This window comes from Seriola lalandi, unplaced genomic scaffold, assembly GCF_002814215.2.
Source record: "Seriola lalandi dorsalis isolate HSWRI2012SDOR001 ecotype SW California unplaced genomic scaffold, Sedor1 jcf7180002052132, whole genome shotgun sequence".
Lineage (NCBI taxonomy): Eukaryota > Metazoa > Chordata > Actinopteri > Carangiformes > Carangidae > Seriola > Seriola lalandi.
The window spans coordinates 311,425-339,217 of NW_019522685.1; the positions used below are offsets into that span (position 1 = coordinate 311,425).

The following is a 27,793-nucleotide window of genomic DNA, read 5'->3' on the forward strand; positions in this document are numbered from 1 at the left end:
TACATTTTTCACTAAGCATTCTTTCTTATTCCTTGCAAAAATAAAATTAAAAGGATTTTTCATCTGGGTTTTGCCAAAATTAAACACGTTGTGAGGCTTGTGTAAAATGTGTATTTGTATTTGTACTTTAAAAATATCCCTATTACATAATCATACATTGGAGACATTGAATGTAACCTCACATTCAAGGTTAAGTATTACCGTTGTTCTTTGGCAACACAAAAATCTATCTTTGGCTGCCTGACTGAGAAAAGAAAAGGGAGTATTGTGCATTTTATTGAGGCTTAAAAGAGCTGAAAGGAGGAGATACACTTAAAAATATGCAATTGAAGGAATGCTTCATTTTTCTCGCTGCCGCTCATCTCAACGGAGCAGAGAGCACATCTGGAGAGAGCAGGACATCCACTTTTGAGGACTGGCCCCCATAAAAGGAAAGGGGCGGGGTCAGAGCTGGTGTTGAATTTCACAGCCAGAGAACGTGACTGCAATGGTTGCCTTTGCGAAAGCCGTGCCAAACTTGCCTGCTCTCTGAAAGCGGCTCGCCGCCTCTTACCTACGGTTTGCCGGGTGGGGGGGGGGGCTAATTTAACCCAGCGCCCGTGAGAGCCACCGTTTGGAGATTTGAGTGTCGGTAGAAAACTTTGAAAAGAGTAACACTGCGGAGAAATACAGCTGCGCGGCTGAACTTCCACCAGCAGAGAAGAAGAAGAAGAAGAAGAAGAAGAAGAAGAACTTCCACCAGCAGCCCGAGGGGACCGGGAGGAGGAGTCAACAGGTCCCAGGTATTTCCATCCACTTGTCATTGACAGCTTGTCAACATTTGACAGCATGCTTCCATGTCTCAGTCTCTGTAGGGGGGTCAACCGGGTACCGTATTAAACTGTAGCCCTTTTCACCTGGAGGATTTTGAATGCGTCATGCTTGGCCACGGTCATGATGTGCACGAGTGTTATAGGTTTTTTTTAACGCCGTTCATTGACAGAAACTGGTTGAATAGCTGGAGTCTGAAACTCCAGTCAAGTTGGTAATTCATGGCCGCTAATGGATCCATTCGCATTGCAAAGAGAAACTGGCTAATTGTGTTCGTCCAAGCGACATTATAATCAGTGGATGCGACGTCTGTTAGAGGCAGCTAGCATGCGAAGCTAACGCTTGTCTGCTTCTCGGTGTAGCTTGTAAAGACACTGGGACACATTTGTGCGCTGACAGTTTCCGTGAGTCAATTAACAAAACCAACCTGCTAACCATCTAGCTCTGTGCCTCAGAAAAGTGCCGATATGTGGAGTTAAAAAACGTGTAACGCTGTGTGTCCGACAAGAGCTAGTTTGTTTGTGCAGCATCAGGACAACGGAATGTGGAGAAATGTGTTGTTGTTTTTTTTCGCATCGTGCATTTACATATTTTTTGGTCAGTACTGCTTTGCTGTGGGCTACTTTGGGCTTGAGGTGAACTTTGCTCGAGTGCATAATACACTTTGCTGTTGATACGGATCATATCAGGAGCCCACTTCCTCTCCTCAGTGTGCTATAAGTGGATGAACAGGCACAGCTTGCACAGGGGCAACCACAGCCTGCATTCTTCTGATGTGCTCCAATAAAAAGCTGGAAACTTGATGACCCGACACACATGCATTCTTCTTCTGTCGCATTAAAAACAAAAATTTAAGCCTCGAAGTACAACTGCAAACTGACAGACATCTCAACCAATTTGTTAACACCCCCGATTAACCCCTGTCAAGATAATGTGCCAATTTGAGGTGTCTGGATCTCAGCAAATTAAATGTCAGGACTGTGTTATAACATTTCAGTTACATACCCTGCAGCATCAGAGACCTGCAGTGTTATCTTGTAAAATGTTGTCTTGTAAAAAAAAAAACCCCAGTTTACAGTGCTCATTACCCTCCATTTAAGGCTGTAACAAGTACTTTCTAGAAGTCTCCTTTTGTCTGCGTGATCTGTTAATTTGGTGCAGTTTAAGCATTTGGCACAACATGATTTGTTGAATGTTATTTTATGATATTACAGATTTCATGATGCTTCAGTCACCTCCGATATTGGCTGCAGACAAGGCATTGCAGATTTTTCGTTTTTGTGAGGTGGGGCTGGAGGAAAAAGATGCTGTTTCCTGTGAAAACCTGTGACATTCAGAGCAAGATGCGTTAGAGGCCAAGCCACTCAGTGGGAAATTTGGTATTTCTCAGGGTTTTCCTCTGTCATCTCTTCTTTTGGTGTGATTCACAGTTGAAGGTTGTGTGCCATCACTGTAATTGGGGGGGGCTTGTGCCAAATGCGAGATCGCTAACCTGCCTACTAAACCGTCACATATGATAATAACCTTTAGACGTTTGTCATAACTGTTTTAATCTGCTGTCTATCCATCTTATTTTACCTGATGCAAGTCATGCCCATCACCAAATTCTAAAAATGTGGTTCCTGTCTCAAAGGTAGGAATGAGGTCATCTGAAAGGTGTGATGTTGGCATTCATGAGTAAATCATAAATGAATTTGAGATCTAACATAGTGAGAGAATTTTTGAGAAATGATGTTCTCAAATCATTGTTAACAGCAGATCTTAGTCACATGTTTTTTTCATCCTAGACCATAAAGGAAAATCTAGAATCTAGAATTTTTTTTTTTTTTTTGCAACAATATTTTCAAAACTGACAAACTTGGAAATTATGAATGGGTTCTTCCAGATGTTAAACTGAATCAGTGTTGTTTGTGAAAATGCAGCAGTGTGCTGTTTCATAGCACAAGGCGAGGGTTTTCTGTGATACTGTCAAACCCTCCCTGTCAAGTGTCAACGGGAAGTCGGTTTGCTCCTTGTGTGAACAGTGCCAGTTAAAAGCCGCGCACGCCTCGGTTTCACATGGTACTAAATGTGTCATCATCATCATGGAGGCAGTGGCACACTCACTTTGACTCTTCAAAACCCCCACGCCCTCACCATGTCCCTCTGCTTCCTCTGCAGATTGTAAAGTCAAGTGCGAATGACACTGGAAAGGAAATTTTTTTCTTCTTTGTTCTTTAAAAACAGAGTAGTAGTGAGTCAGTAGCGCCTAGATTTGTCAGTTTTATTTGTCACATTTGGTGACGTTTTTTTTTTTTTTTTTTGCTTATGTGGGGAACAGTTGACTTTACTTGATGAAAGACATTGAATTATTAAGGATTGCTCACATCCAAATGACATGTTCTTTTGATTCTGTCAGTAAAACTGAAATCAACTTCAATTGTATGTTGAGTTCAGAAATTTTGAGTCATATTGCATGGCAAGTTAGAGAGTGACAAGACTTTGGCTAACTTTGGCTTTGGGCCTAGTTTTCTCTGAAAAAGTCTTCAGTGTGTCAGGTGGTTTGGTTTGGCCTGTAGTGGTCTACACACAGCCTCACTACAGCAGCTTGCTCCTCTGTTGTTGACGTGCCAGGCTGACTCACGAGGCCGTGCCTGTGCAGCACAAACTCATCAGGCACTGACAGATGAGACATGCTCCCCACAATGGCAGGGCACCCTGGAGATGTCACCCAGCTCCTGCTTAACGGTAAACACTTCTACCCAGTCCCACGCACACTCTGTCAGTAGTAGCTCTGTTTCTGGGATAAGAAACACTTCAAGTGAAAACCACCCTGCAGAGTTTCACTTGCATAATAAGAATAAAAACAATGGGCTGGGTTTTAGAATTAGTTTTGATGTGTTTTCGTCATGTTATGGTTTACCAGTTTACTGATGTTGCCAAGAATCGTTCAGTTTGTCAGCAAATAACATCTTTGGCCTCAGAGAGAAACAGTTACTCCTAAAAAATGAAGACCAGTGGAACTGAGCAGTGTAGCTTTACACTAATAAAACCAGTCTTGACCTACATGAAACAGGCCCTGACTCTGTCAGAATAAGTAGGAATAAATTGGGATATTACAGTGGTTTGGCCATGGTGCCCAATGACGTAGTCATTGCCTTAGGGAATGGGGCGAGTGTGGGAAAAGCAGGAGAGAAGAAGGGTGGGAGCCGATACCAGGAGAGTGTAGCCGAAGCCGAGTGGGATTTTTTTGGAGGGGGAGTGGAGGCGCTGTGATGTTAGGATGTGGGAGCTCCACTCACGTCGGCCGGCGGCAGTTAGACAGGCCTGCTTTTGCATACTGATTCTCTTTCTCCACACAGCAAACTGGCCCACACGGCCCTGCCAGCCACGCGAGGGTAACCCCCTCCATCCCACCCCACCCCACTCCCTCTTTCGCACCGCCTCCTTTTATTCCTCTTTTTATGGCTTTGATGGTATTAAATAATCTTTACGTGTCAGAGTGCACAGCTCCCAGTGTTCATGTCGAGAGAGCGAGAGAGCAATTAGGTCAGAGTGGTAGAATAACTTGGTTTCATCCCAGCCTTAAAGCGGCAGGGTACCTCACTTCAACTTGCGCTTTATATTCACCTCAAACCTTCAGAGTGAGATTTTCAAAGAGGTCCAAGGCCAGTGGGGTTATCAAAGCACTCAGAGAGAGAACTTCATATCTCTCCGTTTATAGTCTCATAATAAAATGTCCCAGAATGGATCATCGGTTGTGATATTTTAGGTTTCTCACTATGTTAATTTGCCTGAAGAATCAGGCCACGTTTGTCTCCTTTTTTCCTAATGAGGCTGAGCTAAAGACCCATATAACCTATTATCCTGGTTATTGATTTGGGATGTTTCAAACCGCAGATTGTTTTGGTCGACCTCGAAATTATTGACATATTTATATGCAGTTGTTGCACATTATTTTTTTTATTTTTTTTATTTATTTTTTTTAGACAAACAGATCTTCAAGATCACACAGAACAAAAATAGATTCAAAGCCTTGTGTTTCTGCTCTGTTTCACATGATCCTGTTGTAAAGTTTCCCATAGCCTGTTGTCCCATGTTTGAGATTGCATTTCTACCATTTGGCATGTGAACGTTCTGGCCCATGGCATAGCATTTCATTGCCCTCTTCACAGAGTTTCATACTATTTTCCACACTCATTTTGTACCTTGGCTTTTTATGAAAGTGTCTCTGCCCGGTCGGACAGTCCCCCGGCGTGACGGCTGACATTTTCAGTGAAAGAGCCCTATTGTTGGTTCTTAATCCCCCTCCACCCTCCTCTCCATAAAACAATGGTGTCAATTGCTTCCACTGAGTACATCCACAGCTCTGAGTGAGAGACAGGCTGGCCGGGCCCGTTAGCTAGCCTGCCAGCCGTCCTACCAGGCAGCCAGGACGACCTCTTCATTCCCAGTGATAGCTCTGTGCTCCATCCCACAGATTCCTCCTCAGGCATCTGCGCTAATATTATCTCTGTAGCATGAGAACTAGCCCTTGATCGTGGCTGTACTGCCACCTCGTAAATGCACAAATAATGGCTTGTGTATATATTTATTTTCCCGGGGAGACAGCGGAGCAGACCGGTGGCTTCGACACACCCCCATCCCCCACCTTCTTAATGAATGGTCTCCATTCTATTTTCCTTCATTTTCCCCAGGACACTGCCATTAACTTTGACAGATGATATGTTCTTTCACTGAAACAGTGATCCTGAGCGCACTGTCACTGGAAATTGGATTCGCACACCCACCCCTTTGCCTTTTCTCCATCTCTCCTCTTCTCTCCGTCCTCCTTTCCTGTTGCTCTCTCTCAGTCTGCACTGGGGGACATGCCGTTAATATTCCTTTTAGAGCTGCGCTGTACAGCTGAGCTGCCAAGTTAACCCTCTGCTGCCATGAGTCAGACACCTAGCCAGATAGCCAGTGTCACTTATACAGATGTCTGACGAGCCAATCTGTCCTCAAGCGTTCCTTGATAATACCAGTACTACTCTGAGCCAAGTGTGTGTCTGCAGTCAGTTACGGCATTGTTTTTGTAAAGAATAACAAAACCTTCCATTCTTGGACAATAGAATATATAAAAAAGACTGCTGTGCTGCCAGATAAAGAATATCCAAGACAAAAAGATTGGACTTGTCACCCAGGATGGCTCCAGATTATATCTACGACTACAATTAATCTCATTATTTGTTTAGTAAAGTAATGGAAATATCCATTCCAGTTTCCTAGGCTCCTCCAAGCTGACATCATCAAATGCGTTGGTTTGTTTGACCCACGTTTCAAAATGCAAATATGTTCAGTTCACAATGATAAAAAGCAGAGAAAGGCAGAAAATACTCACAATGGAAAAACAGCAACCTGAGAATGTTTTGTGGTTTAGAAGGAAAATTTTTGATGATTAAATCATTGTCAAAGAAATCCACGCCAGATTACAAAGCTGTAGTGGTTACTTATGGGCTGGAGTGCTCTTCATCATACCAGATCTCATCTTCCTAATTAAGACACTTGAGAGGGTCTGTGTTATTCCCAGTCGGCGGTAAGGAACATTACACACGAGTCCCCTGTGCGGTGGCCATGTCCACTTTCCAAGCACTACACAAAACCAAAGCATCTTAACACTGATTTCAGTGGAACAAATCCCCTCTATTGTGCCTCCTGTGTGGGCGTATGTGGCAGTTGATAGTGTGTTACCCAGCTGCTGTGGTTGCAGCTGCCTGCACATTAGCTCAAGTTGCTCGGCCACATTTATCAGTGTGAAGTGAACACCACGGTGAAGAAATAATGGTCCTGAACAAAGATGATACAACGGTTGCTGCTGCTAGCTCGATGAGCTAGCTGGTTGTAAGTGACTCAGCTCATAGCATCGTTATCGCGCTGCTCTGCTGCCTTGGCTTGTGCCCGCCAAGTCCATGTAGCTAGTGAGCCACTGCTACTTATTCTGTCTCCACTGGCTGTCATCACAGTGCAGCCAGACACAGTGAAGAGCCATCGCACCAAATCACTGTCATGCTGAAAGGTTGCAGTACAGAGCCTGTTCGACGACTGGATTCCTGTGTTTGCAGCTGGAGGAGTGGACGCCAAGCCAAAATTCCCCAAAAACAGTGCAGCAAAGGACGACTACGAGCTATTTACATTTACCTTTTGTGAGGGTTTATAAAGCACCAGTTAATCTTCAGCATTTTGTTCCTTTTGAAAGGCACAGAAATAATTGTTGTGTTTGTGGTTAATACACAGAAAATACACCGCCTGTACGGTTCATGTATTTGTGAGGAAAGCCTGTCAGAAATGCACCCAGCACACGAGCCGATAGATGTTTGCCAACAGGAAAGCAAAACCGGTGGATATGAATGATAGTCTTTCAGTCAGTGAGACTGTGAGACACTATCAATAATGGCGGATCTGTTGATTGGTTCTGTACCTCATTTTGTGTCAACATAATTTCCATTTTTCTTGGCTTTTTGTGTCGCAGTAATAATTCTGTAATATGGCCCACCAGGCAGCATATGGCTGCCATTTATGATCAACAGCCTCTGTAAAGAGGTGACTGGAATATGCAAATGTCTGCATGCTAATGGAATAGTAATGTAATGAAGTATGTTGTATATGGACAATAATGAGCTCTGGTTATTGAGTGTTGATGGCTTCTTCTCAGCCTTTGTTGTTTCACAAACTGCAGCTTTCTCGTTTGTTCTTCATGGCAAAGATATACACCATCATCCAAAACACTTGCACACACACACACACACACACACTTAGATACATGAACACTGCGTTCTCGTTGATTCATGGCATTGGGTGAAAAGCATATTGATAAATACCTGGAATACTTGCCCATTGAAATTGTGAAACTAAATTGGCCAGAACTGAGACAGATGCGGCGCAGTAAATTAAACAAGCAATCTTCTCTGTTGGGTGACAGCACAATGGTGATTAGGATTTCATGTGAGCTGCCCTACATTATTTATGGCTGTGCTGTGGGCTGCCTGCAGTTGAATAGACCCACAGTCCATTGACTGGGCACATTACAGGAGGCCGACTCGTAGCGAGAGGGGGAGTTAAAAATGGCTTTATTTCCTCTCGAGGAGGTCCATTTTCATCTAAATGAAGGTGGAAGCCCCAAGCGTGTTGTTTCCAGGCTCTGCGTGTGTGAAATGTGTTGACTGTGTTCCAGGAGGCTTCTCTGCAGAGATCTGCTCCTTGTTCCAGGGTGATTTCTGCAGAACCTCCCATTTGTACACGTCAACCATCCCTAGTTTTCTTAGTCACTGCATACCCAACTTCATGCCCATTGTCAGTTTGCATTTTTTTTTTTTGTTTTGTCCTCATGTGGAATTTACACGTCTGTTCATCACCACGTCATTTGATATCGGGTATCTGATTCTATATTTGTACTTTCCTACATAATACGATAGATAAGATGTGCTGAATCACTTTGCATTAAGAAAACACAGCCTGCATGACTGCTTTCCTCTGATAGTTTCCTACGATAGTTTGGGATCCGTATCGCTTTTTGGAATCTGTGGAGAAACAAGTGTGTATCTCTTGTTGGAGAGAAGAGAATAAATACTGAGGTGAGGTGTTTCCATCTGCAGACTGGAACTGAAATAGAGGTAAAAGTGCCATTGCTTGCTAATGCTGGCTGTGTGTTAGGCGACATTAATTGATTCTCCTGGCTATTGTTTATTTGTTCATGCTGCCTTGCAGTTCACTCATGTGCAAGACAATGCTGTGCATTAAGGAACAGATTCCCGTGTATAAAGGACGGCAATGGATTATGACAAACAAAGGATCGGGAAGAGATTGAGCTTTATTTAATGTGTTAAAAAATGCCTTGATGGCCTCAATATTCATCTTGCAGATCACTCTGAGACACACCTAGTTTAAGTTTGCTACTCCCAAAAGCTGTGGTTTTTATTGCAACAAAACATCAAAGACAGAGTAGATGATGCTACATCAATACAACTGTACTGATAACTGTGATTCCATTTAATGTTTTACTGGTTTTCTTCCTGTTCAAATTGCTACGGACATTAAAATTAACTAGTTTATTTACCAATATTAGTTTCTTTGTGGATATTATGTAGAACCAGTGGGGGGGGGGGAAACCCAAGCACAACAGGATGTGGTTGTTAATGCGAAAAAAAAAGAAGAAGAAAAGGATCCACACAATCAACAGTATTAAGGAATGAAAACTCGTCTTGAGGGGTTTGTGCTGTATCTGCTACATGTCAAGTCCCTGTGGAGACAGTGGCCTTCTGTGTCAAGAGAGGGATTTTTTTTCTACCCTCAAGGACTGTAAGAGTGATATGGATGTGACTCAAAGATTGCATTGTCCAACCTCCTTAACAGAGATAAGAGAGGAAGCCATAGACAGGAAGGCATTGAAGGCATATACAAGAAGATTTCTGTACGGCTTTAACAAGCATGTTGTATTTACATCAACACTTCAGTCATAGTATAACGCTGTATTCATCGGTACGTGGGATCCATAACCAACAGAAAATTAGATATTCCCCCTAGTGTCAAAAAAATATAAGCTGTGCCACTGTGACTGACAAAAGATAGCATTGGGTGGGGCGCTATGGTGGCTCAACTGGTAGAGCGCGTACCACTTAGGCTCAGTCCTTAGCGCCGCAGCCATGGGTTCAAGTCTGACCCATGGCCCTTTGCTGCATGTCATTCCCTCTCTCTCTATATAATATATGAATAAAAGCCAAACCTGCCCAAAAAAATAACTTAAAAAAAAAGATAGCATTGGGTGATGTCGTGAAGTAGCGTGGGGTCATGGGAGTTTTTCATGGGAATGTCCTCACTACCATTGCCATAAGCTTCTCCTGGTTGGGATTCCTTCAGTGTCAAGTCGTTCAGGAGGTTTTTACCTGGAGCTGAATTATCCGCAGAGCTTTCCTCCTCTCCAGAACAAGCAGACTTGGTGATTATAACCAGTAAAAGCCCTGAATAAAGCAGCTGCACATTTAAAATCACTGACAGGCTACCAAATGAAGCGTACTGTTACCATGATTAACATCACATATTGCTCTAGGTTTGAGAATTGCTGGAAACATCTGGGATAATGTTAGTTGACAACTCAAAAAAAAAAAAAAAAAAAATATATATATATATATATATATATATAAATAACATAGGTCTATTTGTTTATAGACATTTCAGTGTGTGAAAGTTACATACTATAACTTTAAAAACTTAGCTGTAGAAAAAAAAAGAAAAAATTCAGACCATGATGTCGATTTCTGTTGTTCTCACTGTTCCTCCATCACTCACGGCACAGAGGTGACAGGTGTGGTTCAGCAGTGAATGCAGACAGCGGTGGCAGCAAGAATGTGAAAAATGAAGAGAAAACAGTTTGCAGAGCATTTGGAGCTCTGCCCAATGTCACACCTATGCACATGTGAAAAGGCTCCTTCCTTTGCCTTTTCATTCAGCTCTGTTCCCCGACTTCACTGGTTTGCCTGAAGTGTCAAATCATTGTGTTCAGCGCAGCGTTTTGCTGTTCAGTCTGTTATATTTATCAGTCAGTTCTAACAAATAACACAATTACAGCGGTGATGATATGATGTTTGTATAATGATTTGTTCTTTCAGCTTGTACGGTTGTTGCAGGTCTTCTGCTTATTTAGTGACAAAGTGAAAACAGGTGTGCATCATCTGAGCGCCGTGTGAGCTCTGTCAAGTTGTTGAAGTCGGGGCAAAATAGTTTTACACATAAATCTATTAAATTTGATGCGTTAACATATGCTCGCACCATATCAAATAACAATAATGAGCACCCTTTGTATGGTTTTCTGTGTTTCACTTGCTTTGTCCTGACTGGTCTCAAGTGAGAAGGTAGCTCTAAGGCTGCGGGTTTACATAGTTAATTTCAGTGCAGCTCTACGCCTCCTGTATGAATGCCTGAAAATAACTCCTCGCTGCATTTGGACTGTGCAAACGCTCGAGTGCTTTGAGCGATTTGCTCGAGGGACTCGGAAGCTTGTGTTTGCAACTGAAAACTGTTCATCTTCTCTGTGCGTTGGAGGTGTGGATTATGAAAATGGAATGCCATCTCTAATTTGTGTTTTGTTTGTGCATTTCACTTCTAGTGGCATCATTGTATATTTTCTGCCCATGCACAAGTTACGAAATGGCTAACAAGAAGGCTATGTTTGTTTTATGGGTGAAATTAACTGTCACCATCGCTTTGATGGATGTCTGTTGCGTGAGTGTGTACTAATTATCCCTCCGCACAACAGAGTGTTTTCATTCGGAGTTGGCCTCTGGCCCAAGATACCCACTCCAACTCCGGTCCACTTGTCCAGAGCACCAAAACAATGCTGAGCTGCCCTGCTTCTTCAGAGAGCCACTGTCGGACAGTCCCCTGGGGGTGGGGTGTTTTCTGATAAGTCTGTGCCAAATCTGGTCCCTGCACTCAATTGCTTCTTTGTCATTTCCTCCATGTGAATGTCAGTGCGGCTGAGCTGTGGCTCCATGGATTCCCTGCGTCCAGATACCTTGCGTGGCTTTCAGCAGGACTTAGGCAGCGCTGCTTGCCTCCCCCTCAACCACAACCGCAGCCCCTTCATCCTCCAACCATTGTTTTCCTATCGAGTGAAACTTACTTTCTACCCTCTCTCATGAAGCATGAAATACAGGCTTTTATATTGGCATTGGCAGGTATTTAAATTTCTGATCTGATCCAGGCTGTGCTCATTAAATCGTCAGAATGATGTAACGTTTCGCTGCCGCTGCTGTGTGCCAGCATGGCATGTTTTTCCACTTAGGGATTCCAATATTTGTCTCTGTCATAAACACATGGCATCTGGTTGCCAGTAGTGGGCCCGGCCTTCCTTTGGACGTTGACATAGAAATGTGGCTGAATTCTGCAGAGAGAAGCTGCCTGGCTTTTCATTTAGCAGCTTGCGTAGGTATGATAAATGTTACTAATCACCTATTGACCCACAGGGGTCAAGCCGTTGCCCTGTTGCCCATCACCCTCCTCCTTCCCGCTGTCTTCTCTCTGCCTCTGTACACAGTGGATAGCCTTTATCTTGCTCAGGCAATAGTTTTCCTCTCCAACACTGCGTGTCCACCAACAGATACCAGGCAACACAACTATGCACTTTACTCGTTTGCAGTCAAGTGTGAGATTTTTTTTCCCCTTCTAGATTTATCTCTCTAAAAATATCTTGTATTCTCCCTCGTGGCCTCTGAAGTACATTTATGTTGTGAATGTGATTAGATACAGTGAGGCAGAACAGATATGCTTTCCTCTCTGTGTTCTCAAGTTTAGATTTGACCTTTGCACTTCTAATATCGCAGCCAGTTTTTAGGACCTTACTGAAGAGATAAGTAAATAAAAGAAAGTGTGAGATTATCAGGGAAATAATCTTCTGAAAGAAATGAATTTGGTTGAAATACCAAGGACAGGGAGGTATAAATGTGTACGCGCACACACAAACACATACACACACTGAGTATCTGTGCTGGATGGGGTTTCTGTTCAGCTTCTTTTTTTTTTCCACTGGCAGTGTAAAGAATCGAAGGGGAGCTTTTGTTCTTTTGAAAATCCACCTGATAATGTCGGTAGCTGGCGCTTTGCCTGAGCTGGTTGGATTTAAAAGACGAAAAAGAAAAAAAAAAAAAAAAAAACTCCCCAGTCTCCAGTGCCCAGCCCAGTGTTACACACTTTACACACCCAACACAGTGGCCCAGATTTCCTACAATCCCCCAGTGAAACAGCTCTTCTGTTTGGAGCCTTTAGAAATGGATGGCGAATTTTATTTTCATGGGAGAACCCTCAGAGTTGAAGAGTGCAGCACAGGTAGGAATAATAAGGCTGGCAACACAATAATGGCATCAGCGTGATGCTAAGTTTTCTGGGTTCACAGATAGGCCATTACTCCGTCCTCTTCCTCCTTCCAACTTAAATGTTCCACATGAGACTGATTGAGCCATTTCGTATTGCTAAGCTGCGTGAAGAGTGCTACTTTTATAATGAAAGAATACTGCTAAATCAAGGCTTGACAAATCTACTTTCTCCATGTCCCCACATTGAGGGTTGGCGGATTAGGCTCTAATTTTAGTGCCACTTATCTCTTCAGCTGCTTTTAAGAATTAGTTCCAAATAACAAAAAAAGTGTGAAAAATGTGAAGGGTTTTTGGGGGCTGGATGGGAGGGAGGTGGGAGTTGGGTATTGTCAGGGATGCAAGGCTGTGAAAAAGAGATTGTCTAGTGGCAGTGAGGGCCTTTGCATAAGAGTTCAAATTTACATACAAATCTCCAGAAAAAAACCAGGGTTTGTGGCAGTTGGGCAGAAGGCAGTTGTTAAACGGAAATCTTTTGAGGAATTTTTCAATCGCCGTCGGTCCCACCGCACGGTGTCTCAAGTGGCTTCATGAGATCACAAAGCCTGATGGAGTTTTCAAACAACGCAGACCATGAAGAATTTAACACAATGTTTTTTTTCACCTCTCTCTCTCTCTCTCTCTCTCTCCGTCTCTCGCTCACTTTTCCAAAACAGAAACTTAGATGCTGGGTGTTTGTTATTGAAGCTGAATGTGTGATGAATGAACAGTTAGTCAGAAAGCCACTGTGTGTTTGTTTCAGCAGCGTGCTTACTGCAAGTCAGCATTAAGTTCATCCAGTCTAAACAAAGTCACTTTTCCTAACTCTAATGTCACTAAGACCCTGATAGTTGAGACCTTTCCGTCTTACATTTATATGGCTACTGTGACACGTCATCAATACTAAACAACCATCAATGCTCCACTGGAGGCGGTCGCATTTAAAAACAATGGCGGGTGCAGCGTTGGTGTGCATTCAGCACTTTTGAATAGCCATCAGCTTATTGATTCCCCTTCAAGGTCGGCATCAATTCCTCTCTGCCCTTTGTTTTCTGTTTTTTGACAGTGGAGGGGTGAATGCATGTTAAAAAAAAACTTGCTGCTAAATTGACTTGGGAGAGAGAGACTCATAATAAAAAAAACCTGTCATGGCAGTTTCCACTCAGATCCGCTGCTCTGGGAGAGGAGCCCTTGTCGTCGCGGGCAGTGTTTGGGTGTGATTATGTAATCCATCAGGGTATTACCATAAAAGGGAGGGGGGTGGGGCGTTTAGGGGTTTGAAGGTAGCAGTGGGGGCTACTGATGATCATCGTCTAGCAACTGCCCAAGGGCAGGAATGTTTTGTGCGCCGATGTGTCCGACAGGTGGCTAGGAGACGCTAATTGATTAATGATCAGGGTGATATATGAGCCCCCGCGGCCAGCCTAAACATAAAGGCTCAGAGCACCGGTGTCGCCCTAAATCATTTCCAACCAGGCCAGTAAACCCAAAACAGTTCCCTCATTAGCATATGAAAGACCAATCAGGAGGGGGACTGTGCCTTCCAAGCCCTTTGTGGACTGCCTATTGTGAACATCCTGAGTCTGAATTAACAGGCTAGCATTTTATGCCAGATGAATAATGACAACAAAGATGGTTTTATAATAAGGGTCACTCAGCACTAATGAATGATTAACATCACCACAATCTGAGCCTTTGATATCGTTGGGATTTGAACCTTGTCTTCTGGCTTTGAGGAGAGCAACACTCATCCAGATGACTGTACTCATAAAGAGAACTCTTGTCTCCTGCGCCGTGTGAGATGCAAACTGCTGTAATTTTACAACAGAGCATAAAATATTGTTATAAAAATGAAGGTTGAATTGATGTCTTTTCACCATGTGTTATACTAGCTATAACTCTTTATACCTTGAGGTGAGATAATTTACACTCTCTCCGTACATGGGTCAGATTCTTCCTGAATGATTGAACATTAGTGGAATTCACCTGCCCCCAGATGATCGTATTTTGCACTTGGTGTTCCATATCTCACTGTCACAGTGGATTAGTCTCTCTCAATCTGCGTCTCACTTCCTCTCAGTCTCTGTTTCTGTCGCTCTGAATCTCTCTCTGTCTCTTCCTCTCACTCTCTCTGGTTATTTACCATTCCACAGGGGGCCTTGCGTGACTCTCTTCATTGTTTTGTTTGGATGACTCTGAAGGACAATGGCAGTCTGGAGCCTTGGCCGGCACTCAGCGTGTGTGAATCTGCATCTTTCCATTGGGAGTGCTGTCCTCCGATGTCAAGAGAGGTTATGTGATCTATGTGTGACTGAAGGGGGTTTCCACCGCTGAGAGCCAGAGCCTCAAGGAAAGGGGTTTATATTGTGTGAAAGTGTGTGTTTGTGTGCGAATGTGTGTACACGTGGCCGATGGAATTTTATACAACCAAGTGAGTTAAAACAACACATTGTGTCTGTTTTAATGTGAGCTCATGACTCTCGCCGCAGGGCTGCCATTCCCAAGTTAACCACGCACGTGGAGACTGCTGGTTGTACCCTCAATCAGTTTTTTTTTTTACACATATGTGCCGAGCAGCAGTGGAGCGGTACCGCTGTCACAACAAGGAAGTGAATGTCCCAGGGACGATGAATGATTTCACTTGAGCCTTGGACCTCCACCCATCAAACCTCGAGCAACCCAAATCCCAGACCCAGGTGCCAATGCTGGGCCATACACTGAGGATCGGGGTGACCCTGCTGCATTATCCTCTCAGGCCCTCGGCTTGGTGAGGCTGTTGGTCCCTGAGCAATTGAGGCCTTCTAGGCGCGGTAAATTGGGTTCCATTTGAAAAGCAGATGGACTTTTCTGGCACAGCTGCAGTTGTGAGGGCCCCTTCTTCTCCTTTCTCTCTCTTTCTGTGTGTGTGTTTGTGTGTGTGTGTGTGTGTGTGTGTGTGTGTGTGTGTGTGTGTGTGTGTGTGTGTTAAAGGTGAGTGTCTGCAGTTAGTTGCTTTCACCCATCAGCAAAGATAAAGACGTGATTACCCCAGGCTACTCCTGTCCACTCTCATCAGTGTATAGACTCCAGGCTCGCACATGCATGGCCACACACACACACACACACACATACACAAACACACACACACTTACGTACATGTGCATAAACTCTGTCCTCATTTCATCCTACCTGCTCTGTCTCTAAAATAAGCTGCTCTTGGTCTTTTGGACTAGTAAAACCACACCATTCACATTCACAACAGGAAGTGAGGGCGTGTAATAAGACAGGAAGTGAGATGAGGAGTCATTCAGGGTCTGGGCACGGGCCAACTGATTGTCACGTTGGAATGGATACCAGAGGGAGCAGCACAGTGCCAGAGTCTTGCACATTCAAGTATTGACAGCTGGGGTAACAAACATCATCTCATTACCAAGATCATATAGGAGGTTGTATTTTTTGCAGGGCATTTGCATTTGATTGCATTGAGGTGCAGATATTCATGACATATTGGTTCATAACCTATCGTTAATGGCATTTTGTGGCACTAGGCAACACAAGTCTTACATGATATATCTGTAATGCATAGCTCTAGAGTTAAGGTAACTGTAGGATTACAATGATCTGCCTGTGAACCACTAGCAGGAAGGTGAGCTCCAGGGCATGTGAGCATCATTTGCTACCACACAAACTCTAACAAAGCTCGTTTCATTCATCTGGCTAACACTTTATGTGTGAATATTGAGTTGAGGTTTGTACAACAGCCATTTGGAAGTGTGTCACATGGGAAAAGGAAACTAGTCTTTGTAACAAAGTGAGATGAATTAGTTTTTGAAGAATGCTATATTTATATCTCTGCAGTCTTGACTGTCCTCGGGAGCTTGTGATAACAAATTAGTGTGAAATTCATTTGCTCCTAGTAAAACAGCACCAAGGCCACTTTGACCTGGAGGGAGGGGATTTTTTTTTCTGTGGTGGTATCATGACCCTTCTAAAGAGCAACCATTAACATGGCTGTCCTGCTCTGTCCTGACATAACTTGCTGCTTTCTTTGTTTACTGAAGTACAGAAATGCTCTTTTACTATGACAAGTGCCTATTGATGTGAAATAAACCCAAACAGACCACAGTTTTAAATGTCATTGGTTTTTCTTGAACATGGTTTTGGAAATAAGCCTGGCCTGGTTCTACATTTTATTGGACCTGGATGGATCCTGTAGCCAGATAAAAAGAGATGGTCTGTTTTCTCCTCAGGAAGACAGGATAAACCCACTGCTTTCGAATGCTTTTGACACAAACCAATTTTCTATTCAAATATTATTGACCATGATTGTGCAGTTTGGCATTTCAGTTGAATCCATGAAATCCAACAAAGTGTCTTTTAACATGTGCAAACCACTATCCTGTAATTGTCATCCAGTTGTTTTTGGTTAAAAACAATCCCACAAAACATTTTCCATGCTCGGTGCAGCACAAAGGTGGTGTTCATTAGTGATCCCGATTGTCATGTGACTCTTTCAATTCAGATTTGCAACCAGACATGTTGGTAAATACTTCTGATGTTTTATCATCACACACAAACAAAATGGCATTGTTCACACACACACACACACTCGTTCCAAACCAGATCCATGTCTGCGGCAGCCGTTCATCTGTACGGCATTGGCCTAGCTGTCCTTCTGTGAAGAGATGACGCGCCACTTTATATTTGTCTCCATCTTGGCAATGAAGGCGCCTCTGTGTCCCTATTTGTGCATCAGGCTGAGGGGATTTCTAGGCCGCCACCTGATTCACATTGCTGTAATTGAGTTGTGGCCATAAGCACTACTGTGCCTGCCTGGGCCTTAGGTAATTCACACACCACAAAAGCGCTGTTTTACTCCAGTTTTCACATGATGCCTCGGACACAAATGTCGCGAGTGAGAAAGTCCAATCTATTGGAAAAGGGCGGGGAGATTACAGGCAGTATGAGAGCGAAGGAAGGAAAAAGAGTGTAAGAGTTTTCGTGTAGTGAAGCAGTTCTGTGCCAGAGAGACTAGGGAGTCACTGAGTCTGCAGCACGTGGATAAAGGACCACAAAGCTCTTGGTTTCAAATATCTTTCTCTCTCTTTCTTCCTCTCTCCTTAGAGCTTAGGAGCTGCAATCGATTCAAGGGGAGATTTCCTTGGCCAAGGACAGAGAGATTGACGTTTTTGGGGTAAGCCCGAATTTGTCGCTCCTGTCAACTCTGTGTAATTGGACTTCTACACACTCCACACTTGTCTCTGTGGGTACCAAACACCATCTTGCACACTATACAATGGCATTGTTCCTCATCATGTGACTGCCATGTTGGGTTTGTGGTCGTATTCAATGTGTGGCTCATGATTTCGTGTCTTTTTGTTCTGTGTTTTCCCCACGTCATATCTTCTGCTTTTCTCTGCCTTTGTAAAGGTCGCTGCTTCTGCTCAGCCGAATGTCTTTTCAAACCAGTGGAGCCATTTTCAAACACACATACGCAGCTCTGCACTCAGTAATGTTTTAGAGGAGTTACTGTATCTTGTGGCCTGCATGCCGCCAGTGGTAGGATCAAGTCTAATCCTGGGTCTGTTGCATCAGAGTTGGAGCGTGCAGCTAGGAGATTTGCTCCGTCATGTTAAAGTGACAAAGACCAAACAAAAACAGCCGTTCATCATTAGAAACTGGCTTGAGGAACTTGGACCATCACTCAGTGGATATAAACTAATTTATTGGGTCTGATCATCTTACTTGTATCAGCTGCAAGACACTGTGGCAGCAGAAAGAATAGTACTATTCATTTTATTCTGACGTTTCCCTTCATTTCATTTCATGCTGTTTTGCCAGAATGTTGCTGCAATTATGACTGACAGAAAAGAGCTGAAAAGGGTGGTCACTTGCTCTCAGCCAATCAGGACGAAGGCAGAATTTGTCCTGTCCTGTCCTGTTTGGCCGTATCCTGCCTGTACAAACTTGTGTTTTCCCTTTCTTGTCCTGCCATGTCATGTCATGTCTCGTCCTGTCCTGTCCTGTCCTGTCCTGTCCTGTCCTGTCCTGTCCTGTCCTGTCCTGTCCTGTCCTGTCCTGTCCCTTCCTGGCCCCAGGGGAAAGGCGATCCTTTTCCCCTGGAGGAACACCTCCCACCCTACCAGCCTTCAAGGAAAAGCAAATAGGATGGCATGTGTACCAAGATCCCAGCCAATACCCTGAAGTATGCAGACTCCCTCCACAAATCGCCTCCTTCATTGGATGGCCACACCAGAGAGGGTGTGTGTTTTTTGTGCACAAACACATATTCACACCCCCAAAAGACGTCCGTGTGTTGTAACTGGGCATGACAAGTGGTCTGGCAGACACTCCCCTGTTAGCAACCAGTCTGGCATACGGCTGGCCTGATGGACAAGACTAAAGCTGGCATTTTGGTCATATATGGGTACAGCTCTGATTTCCCCTCTCTTCTTTTGTCTTTTCTCACACTCTGATTTGTTTTCTTGGAGAACATTATACGACTGTGCTGTCTTAGCTTCTGTGAGGTTCGAAATTGGCAAAGGCATCCAGAAAAGACATGTAGGAATTAAAGTAGGGCAGCTTTCCTTTCCGTTGTTTAGAGGGCACAAAACCTTACTCACTTCATCTGTTCATGATGAAACATCACACTTTTTGGAAATCATGCAGTTATTCCATTAGCTGCTTCATTTACTCATTGTTGTTTTTACTCTGTGAACTGGCGGAAGGTACATTGAGTACTCATATGCAGTCATTTTCCAATTTCTCTCACTCCCTGTCTCTGAGTTAGCAGGTTTCTGGGTTTTCATCTCCAAGTAAAGCTGTATTTAACCCCCCCCTCCCCGTCATAATTTAGATCCAGTCTCATAAGTGGGTTGGGAAGCGGCCCCGGCAGTTGATGTGGAACACATGCCTTTAATGATTCACACTCAGTGTGCGGTAGGTCGGTGGTGGCTGCCGAGCCCGCTGCCTCTCCCTCTGTCTAGAATTGGACTCCTGTGTTTTTTTTTTCGGTGTTGTGTTTTTTTTCTGACTCCACTCCACACATGGAAACTTCAGTGGAATTCAAATATGTTGTTTAGCGCAGTTGTTCCTGGGTAATGGCGCTTCTTATTCTCAGTTGAAGCTGGACTGAGTTGAACGATCAGCATTTCTTCCACAGCAGCTTTCCCACTCTTTTTTTGTAGATTTCCCCATGTTAGATTAAAACTACCTACCTTATGTGGCTGTGCCAATTTCGTTGGGTCCTTAGGCATTTTTGCTATATCCTTTGTCATTTCATTCATTTTACTGTGTTTGATGTGATTGTGTTGTTGGGCTTTCCATCACTCACATTCTAATTAACCATTTTGATTTATCAGATTTACACAAACCTCCAAATCTGGAGAGCTATGGTTGAAATACAAACTGAGCTTGAAGTGGTTTACACTTCGAGCTCAGTTGGTGTTTTGTGCTGCTGAGCTCATTTATTATAAGGCGTTCAAATGGCAAGACATTGTGGGGCACCTTACTTCCTCACCATCAGCAGAAAAGCAGAAGTGCGCTGCAAGTGCTGATGCTCAATTGATTTAGGTTAAGCACACCACCCACAGTGAAAAAATGGAGAAGTTTGACACAACAGCGTGAATCTCATTCAAACAAAAGCAGTGTGTGTTCATCCACTCAGCCGTTGGTTTACCTTTCGTTGTGAGTTTCGGACTGTGCAGTCAAAGAGCAGTGAAATGTGCCAGCACGTGACAGGGAGTGGGCGCTGTCCATCCAAGCTGACATAAATTGCTTCCTGTTTTTGCTTTCCCCCCCCCCCCCTCCCCCAGCCCCAGCCAATTTCTTTCCATCCATGCTTCCATCTTTTGTGCTTCCCCCTTTTTTCTCTTCATCTCTTCCTCTGTCTCGCCATCCTGGGTCCCACGCCCCTTTGTTTGGCCTTGTTTGACCTTTCCTTCCTCCACTCACTCACACATCTTGTACATCTTTCTATTTCCCACACACACCGACTGGACATCACGCAAGTGTGGTATGAAGACAAACGTCACATGTCCTTTGTCCTGTCCTTCCTTTTTGTGAAGAGACAAACTTCCGGGGGTCCACAGCACTCGAGAAAGATACTAATGCACTTGCTGACCTCGCTTGACAGAGGAGCTGCTTATGTGCAGTGGATGACGCAAGAAATGGCATGTACTGTAAATGCCAGGCTGAAGCATTGTATTACTGTGCGACAGCGATGCAGTCATTGTTTCACTGGCAGATGTGGATTGTATTTTTGTCATGATTCGAGGAAATGTTTGTGTGTGTGTTAGCGGGAGTCATAATGCTTTGTTCTTTTGCGTTAGTGGCAGAATAATTGAGATTCAGCTCTTGTGCTTGACTTGATGCCCATGAGTTTACCAATCCTGTTGAGTGTGTTTTTATGTGGTGGTGCTCAGTTTTTACAATACCCATAATCCACAACATAACAAAGTGCCACTCGTAAAGTGTTGCTTTAATAAAACAATGCCTTTGTGCTTTTTTTATGTACTGTGTTTTGAGTAAATTTGTGTTAATCTGTTTTGGGGTCATAAATTAAGCTTTCTGTTAGAACTTGTTCAGTGCTCCCAAAGCTGGTTTTGGAGCAGCAGAGTGGGTGCTTGAGGTACAGTGTGTGTGTGTTTGTGTGTGTGTGTGTGCGTGTGTGTGTGTATGTGTGTGTGTGTGTGTGTGTGTGTGTGTGTGAGTGCTGAAATTGATGAAGAGACCTCCCTGGATTTGAGTGTTGCTACAAAGCACCATCCGATACTGTATGCAGAAAACCCCAGCCACTCTATGCGAGAGGGCGTAGCTAACAGTACTGAGTAGTCTGCAGTTCCTCTTTGGGGCGCCTCCTGACAGGAACTTGGCAGCAAGGAAACATAAACAAATTCCCTGTGGTGGGCTGGCAGGCTGGGCGGCGCGGTTCCCCCCTGTTACCATACATGCACAGCGCAGCGCAGCCTGGCTCAGGCTAGCCCGCTCAGCTCAGCAGCCGCAAGCTGTGAGAAATAGATCTTAAAGGGACAGGTGCCGCCTGCGCTCTTTAAAGGGGCACAGGCCCGGTCTATGTCTGCCGCCTGTTTTCCCTGTAGTCGTCACAGTTGCACAGGCCGACACGTTTGCTTTCCACTGTATTGTTTCAGACTGACAGTGATGTGTGTTAAGCCTGGTGCGCTGACCTCTTGGAGGTTTCCAACAACAACATTCAGATGCTGCCTGGGGGAGAGAAACTGCTGCCAGGGGTCCCAAAATGGTTGTTTGTGCTGAGGTAGCAAAAAAACTGTAGCAATGATGATGTAACAATGGAGGTTGGGGAGGGAGGCCTTGCAAACCAGTGTAGAGGAGGGTGTGGTGGGGGCCCAATAGTCATAATACATGTACATGCACATGCTCACACACACACACATATTCAGTATTCCCACAACCAAAACATACAGGCTTGCACACATATATTATTTGTCCACATGTGTGTACACAGACTCACATGCCTGCAGTTTTCTCTTTCCTTTTCTCTCTCTCTCTCTCTCTCTCTCTCTCTGTCCCTCTCTCTACAAACACAGTGGTGTATTGTGCAGCCTGACCTGGTCCCTGTCCAAAGGCAAAGAGAACCCAGATTGCTGAAACAGAGGGCCCACTACTAACAGGCCGGCCAGGCTGTAGTTGTTATAGCCTGCTATGGCCTTCCAAACCAATGGGGACTGTTGGCTGAGCCCAGAAACTGTGTGTGCATGTGCATATGTGTGTGTGTCTGTGTGTGTCTGTGTGCACACACGCTTTCTTTTTGATCAGCCACTGAAGGGTTTTTTGGACAGCACTTGCAGGAGCCGACATGGCACCTCAGTGCAATTTTATAAGCGCTGGTAAAGACATTTGCCTGACTTTTAATAGTCCTTAGTCTCCACAACATCATCCCAGTGCACTATTCTCAACCCTCCTCTAATGGCAGTGCTGTTGGAGATGGGACGCCGAAAAAAGAGCGCGATGGCGAGTAGAAGGAGGAGAAACCTTCTCCTCCAGTTCTTACTAGGAGGATTAAATGTGAGTAGTGAATCTCTTTTTCACTTTTTTTTCTGGAGTTGATGGATTCAAGAGCCAGCTCACAGTCTGCCTCATCTGTGTGCACAAATTGGGGAATTCATTTTTGGTTATGGATATCATTGATATAGCGTTTATGGAGTAAATGCATCCCTAAATGATTTGCTTTTTAAAGTGAACTTAACACATTTGTGTAACCCAGCCAAACTAAATACATTACACCTACGTCATCTGAGTGCTTTCCCACAAGTCATTTCAGCTATGTAATTGAATTGGACCATGAGTAAACCTTTATGCAAAATAATTGCAAACGCCTTAAGAACATGTAAAACAGGAAATGGTGGGGGATTATGTCACCGCCAGACATTCTGTGGAAGTAACAATGCTGTCGTTTTCCCAAACTGTGTGTATGTATGTGTGTGTGTGTGTGTGTGTGTGTGACAGAGAGAGAGAGAGAGGGAGAATAGAACAGTGAGTGCTCTCTCTGTGAACAGCAGAGAGGTGGAGGGAGGAGAAGGGGGTGACAGAAAGCCTTAGGATCAAGCTGTTCCACTGATAGAGCACAGCACAGGCAGCTCTGGTGACACTGCAATGCACAGGAGGAAGGCAAGGGGAGGAGGAAATATAGGAGAAGATGGCACCAAAAGTGAGTTGGGGAGACAGAAACAATCTTCCCCCCACAGGAAGACTGTAGATGAGGACACTGAAAAAGGGCGATTGAGAGAAGGAGACGAGGAAGAGCACTCCTGGTGTGGCAGCAGGTCTCCTGGGATGCCATTAGCCTGTGTGTGTGTGTGTGTGGGTGTGTGTGTGTGTGTGCGCATGTGTGCGAGCGAACAAGAGCATGTACAGAACATAATGTTCTTCATTTAACCCACTATGGAGGGCTCTTCCTAATGCACGTACATGTCCACGTCTCTGCTGTGTGCATGTGTATCCCGGCACTCACCCTCCCACCAATGAGGTAAAGAAGACAGCATCAAGGGCTCAGATGCATCTCCACCCCACCTACACCTCCTCTCCCAGGTCCCAGTAGGCGCATCTCTGTAATGGCCCCTTATCGATCCTGAGGCCTCCTTGTCCACACTCAATGCCCATCGATCGGCACCTCACAAAGAGTCTCACAGGGCTGCTTCACATCCTGTGGCTTTGACTTGCTGTGTGGGTAGTGTGTGTGTGTGTGTGTGTGTGTGTGTGTGTGTGTGTGTGTGTGTGTGTGGTATGTGCATGTGTGTAAAACAGTGCTTGTTTATCTTTTAAAAAAAGAAACCTGTGTCTGCATGCCTGCGCCTTTGTACGTGTCTGTACACCATTGTGTGTGTGTGTGTGTGTGTGTAGGAATGTGTGTCTCTGAACCTCGCCGACAACCTTCCTGTACCCCATTAATGTAGCCGCAGACCTTCGGTGAAATTGTCCTGTTGCACCATAAAACGAAGGCCCTACTCTCATTAAACCATGAACGATGCAGACCACCGCGTCTAAAACCTTGCAGCATAAAGACATAAACACCCAACGTAAAAAAGACTTGCACAGCCACTCTGCAGACTCCCACAAGAGACGAGACAGAAAAAGAAGAAAAGACTCCCTCGCTTCCCATGTCAAAAAAAAAAAAAAAAAAAAGCCTGATTAATCAGTCAAGCCACATGAAAACTTTGCTTGTTATTGTTGCTGCTTGATTTATTGAAGGCCTGGATCTGGGTCAAGCATCCCCCCTTTCTGTCTCTCTCTCTCTTTCCCTTTCCTCTCTTCCCTCATTCTTTCCCTCTTTGGCTTTTTTTTTCTTTCTACCTAAATAAGGGTCCACCCCCCATGTCTCTTCCCTTTGTCTCTCATCTGGTTTTCTGTTTTTGTTAAAGGACAGTTGATTAATGGTGCCATAGACAAAGCCCACAGTCTGCTCTCGGCCCGCGCTCAGATAGGACTCCACTCTAGGTAAACCAAAACACATGTGCTCTGGACAGCCACTGGGGACCCCTGAGGAGAGAGAGAGAGAGAGAGAGAGAGAGAGAGAGAGAGAGAGAGAGAGAGAGAGAGAGAAAAAAAAAAATGGGGAACAGAGAATAAATTAACGGCAATAGTCGCTGATGTATTATGTACAGTGATATACGATAGGCCCCTTCCTGCACTGAAAAAATGTGCAGCAAAAGGAAAAAGAGGAAGGACGTTGGAGTTGTGTATAACATGTTCAGGGTGTGGCCTTTTTTTTTATACGTTTGTGGGTAACTAAAATGTAGTTGCACCATGCTAGCCCCTGTGTGTTCTTTAAAGTGTGAAGTTATCCTTCTGCTTAGACTCAGTTTCACCTCTCACACTGTGGAATTGCACATATTTACTGATTTTAATGTAGCAAAGAGACATTTCAGCACCTAAGCATTGTTGTTTGCCTGCAGGCTCCTGAGAGAGAACTGCCTTATTGAATGATAAAGGAGCATATTATTACTGTGACTGAACTGAGAGCTTTATTGTCCATTGTCTTCATAATGGCAGGGGTTGACACTCGTGTCATACTTTATTGCTGTACACTTCTGTGTTTGTGTGTGTGGGTGCATTTATGTTTGTATGCAGCGCTGACATGCTCTAATTGGCTGTACTTGCCGCCTCAGGTAAACATGTCTTCTCAGGAATTATTACCCATAAGGTATATTGGCTAATAACAATTACTGAACCCACCTACTGCACTCTCCTTCAATTCAGTGGCGAACCTCTTCATGTAACCATGAGACCATATAGACCAGAATGTTGAATGCACTCCGGGCAGAGACTGTAAATGGTGAATTGTCCCTTAGAACACAATAACCTGAGGGGTCCTGTTATCTCTCAGTGAAGACATGTTGTGAGTGTATAACTCATCCATCCGAGATGTTGCCACACTGATGAAAGCCTTGACACGGCATGAGTTTGTTAAGTGTTTGTTTGCACAATGTCACAATGAAAACCAGGAAAGCTTATTTCGCGTTAGAAGTGTTCACACATATGACTTCAAATCAAAATCACGATTCTGTCAAACTTCTACCTCGATTGCGATCACTGAGCGGTTGCTATGGCGCTCTTGTGTTCCAAGCGATTACACAAATTGGTGCTGATACCTTTTGTCGCTATCTATGATGCATTCACTACACTCTGGTAGTCGGGACTGAACACGAGGTAGTATTAATTTTCATCAACGCATTAACCAAATTAAGCGACATCAGCAAGATTACGTCGGTGAGAGGTTGTAAACGCTGGTTTTGATACTTTTTTTCTGTTAATTGCTCAGCCCCAACGCATGCTGCGTTTACATATTTGGAGCGATTTGGGAACAAGTGAAATCAGATACAAACAAACAATATACAGCTCCTATAGAATTAGCTGAATTGATTGTATTAGTGCCAGTGGTGTCGCATTTGCAGCCAATTTGCCAACTGTTTGTTGAAACAGTATGTCTGTGGTTCTTTTCATGCATTGGCAGTTTTTCCCGCTTGTTTGCTCATAATTATGGTTGAACGCGGAATCAAATGATATGACATTCTGTGGCATCAGTGTCTAACCGTAACACAGAATTTATTGCTAGTAAGTTATCAAAAACAAAAAATGAACTTTTGTCAGTTGGCTCTTTTAAACATTAATATTTTTCACTCACAGTGGCCTGCTTTCTGTTAAAAGAACAGTGCTACCACCCAACCTGCAATTTGTGGGCCAAAGTAAGCAGGGATTGAGTGTTGGTTTTGAGGCAGAGACATCCAGGAGTCTAGCTGGTCAGCAAGGTCACCATCCAACAGCAACACCACCAGCACTTTGTAAAATTGTGCACACCCAGAGGAAGGATGGAGCTCTTCAGACGAGTCTGTTACAGTCATCTGCTGCGTCTCACCCAGACAATATGTGCCTGCCAGCTTTCTGTCTTTCCCAGCTCACACATGAGATGATCCCAAAGCCTTCCTCTGGGTCTATGAGGGATTAGCAGTGGCATGTGGACAGCCGGAAGAGGAGGCAGGCAAAGGGCAGCCAAGCAGTGACTGTAGCCCTGGAGCTACATTGCAATACAGGCAAAAAAAAAAAAAATTCTCCATCACCTCCATCCTGTCCCATCACTCGTCTGGATTTGGACAGTAGGGAGTCCTAAGAGAGAAGTACTGGTCAGACTGGTGACTCTGTCACCTCCAGGCTTAGTGAGATGCACAGCTCAACCTGCGACATCATTGAAGACAATGTGCATGTCAGAGCAGAGTGTAATCTTCAATATTCACATACTGCTGGTGAGTTATACTTATACACCAGTGGGAGGGAGAAAACAATACAGAAAAACGGTCCCCTGTAGTTCAAATCCCTGAATGTTTGACACAGATTGGCATGATTTCACAAGGCTGATGAGAAAATGCACTGGGGACTTTTCACAATAGGAAGGGTGATTGGGACTCGCTGTGAACTGGGACTGAGGTGGGTGGGTTCTTCCTCTAAGAGAAAGGGGGCTGAATCTGCAGCAGGTCTAACTGTGCGCATGAAGTATGGGCTATTCCATAGTCATTGCTTAAGTTCCTTTCCTCGGTGCAATACTCACACCGAATAAAAACATGAAAAAAAAATAAAACAACTTTCTCACGCTCCAGCTCCATGCAATAAACTCGCAGTGAGTCAGCTGACGCCCTGCTGATGAGTAAAGACCAGCTGACAGAAAATGTGTTTTGTCCTCTTTTTCTCTTTGATCAGGACTCCATTAAAGTCCATTAAATGCATGATTGCCATTGTCACTGAGCGTGGTGTGGACAGGGGAAAGACAATGTAGCGCAGTGAATCCTAAAATCAACACACAGCCCTGCACTACAGATTTTTCCTAGACACCCAGAGTAGCACTCAGAGCGGTGGTATAGGTGACATGCCTCTTGTTGACACTGTAACCTGCTGTGGGGCCTGAGCTGCGTAGTCCAAACAAGTGTGGTTGTCTGCTCTGATGAGAACGGAGCTGAGAGTCTCATCTTCACTTTATTAGACTGAGCGCCTCTTAATAATTCATGTTCCACTTTCCCTAGAAGCAAAACTGAAGGCTCAGCTGCCTCTGTCTGTCCGTGTTCCTTGTCACCGGACATTTAAGCCTTTTCCCATTTTGGACTATGAGTTATTTACTCACT

The 27,793-nt window shown here is 44.3% G+C and overlaps 1 protein-coding gene across 6 annotated transcripts in view; it reads left to right on the forward strand.

The window, feature by feature from the left end:
- The first annotated feature begins 550 nt into the window (after window positions 1–550).
- raraa (retinoic acid receptor, alpha a) overlaps window positions 551–27,793 on the forward strand; it is a 141,335-nt gene continuing 114,092 nt past the window's right edge. For 3 of the 6 annotated variants that reach the window (XM_023400157.2, XM_023400159.2, XM_087172273.1), the window contains exons 1-2: window positions 551–782; window positions 17,772–17,841. The gene's annotated coding sequence lies outside the window, so the exon portion shown is untranslated. The remainder of the gene's footprint in view (window positions 783–17,771; window positions 17,842–27,793) is intronic. The other 3 variants (XM_023400160.2, XM_023400161.2, XM_023400162.2) reach the window with 1 other exon arrangement.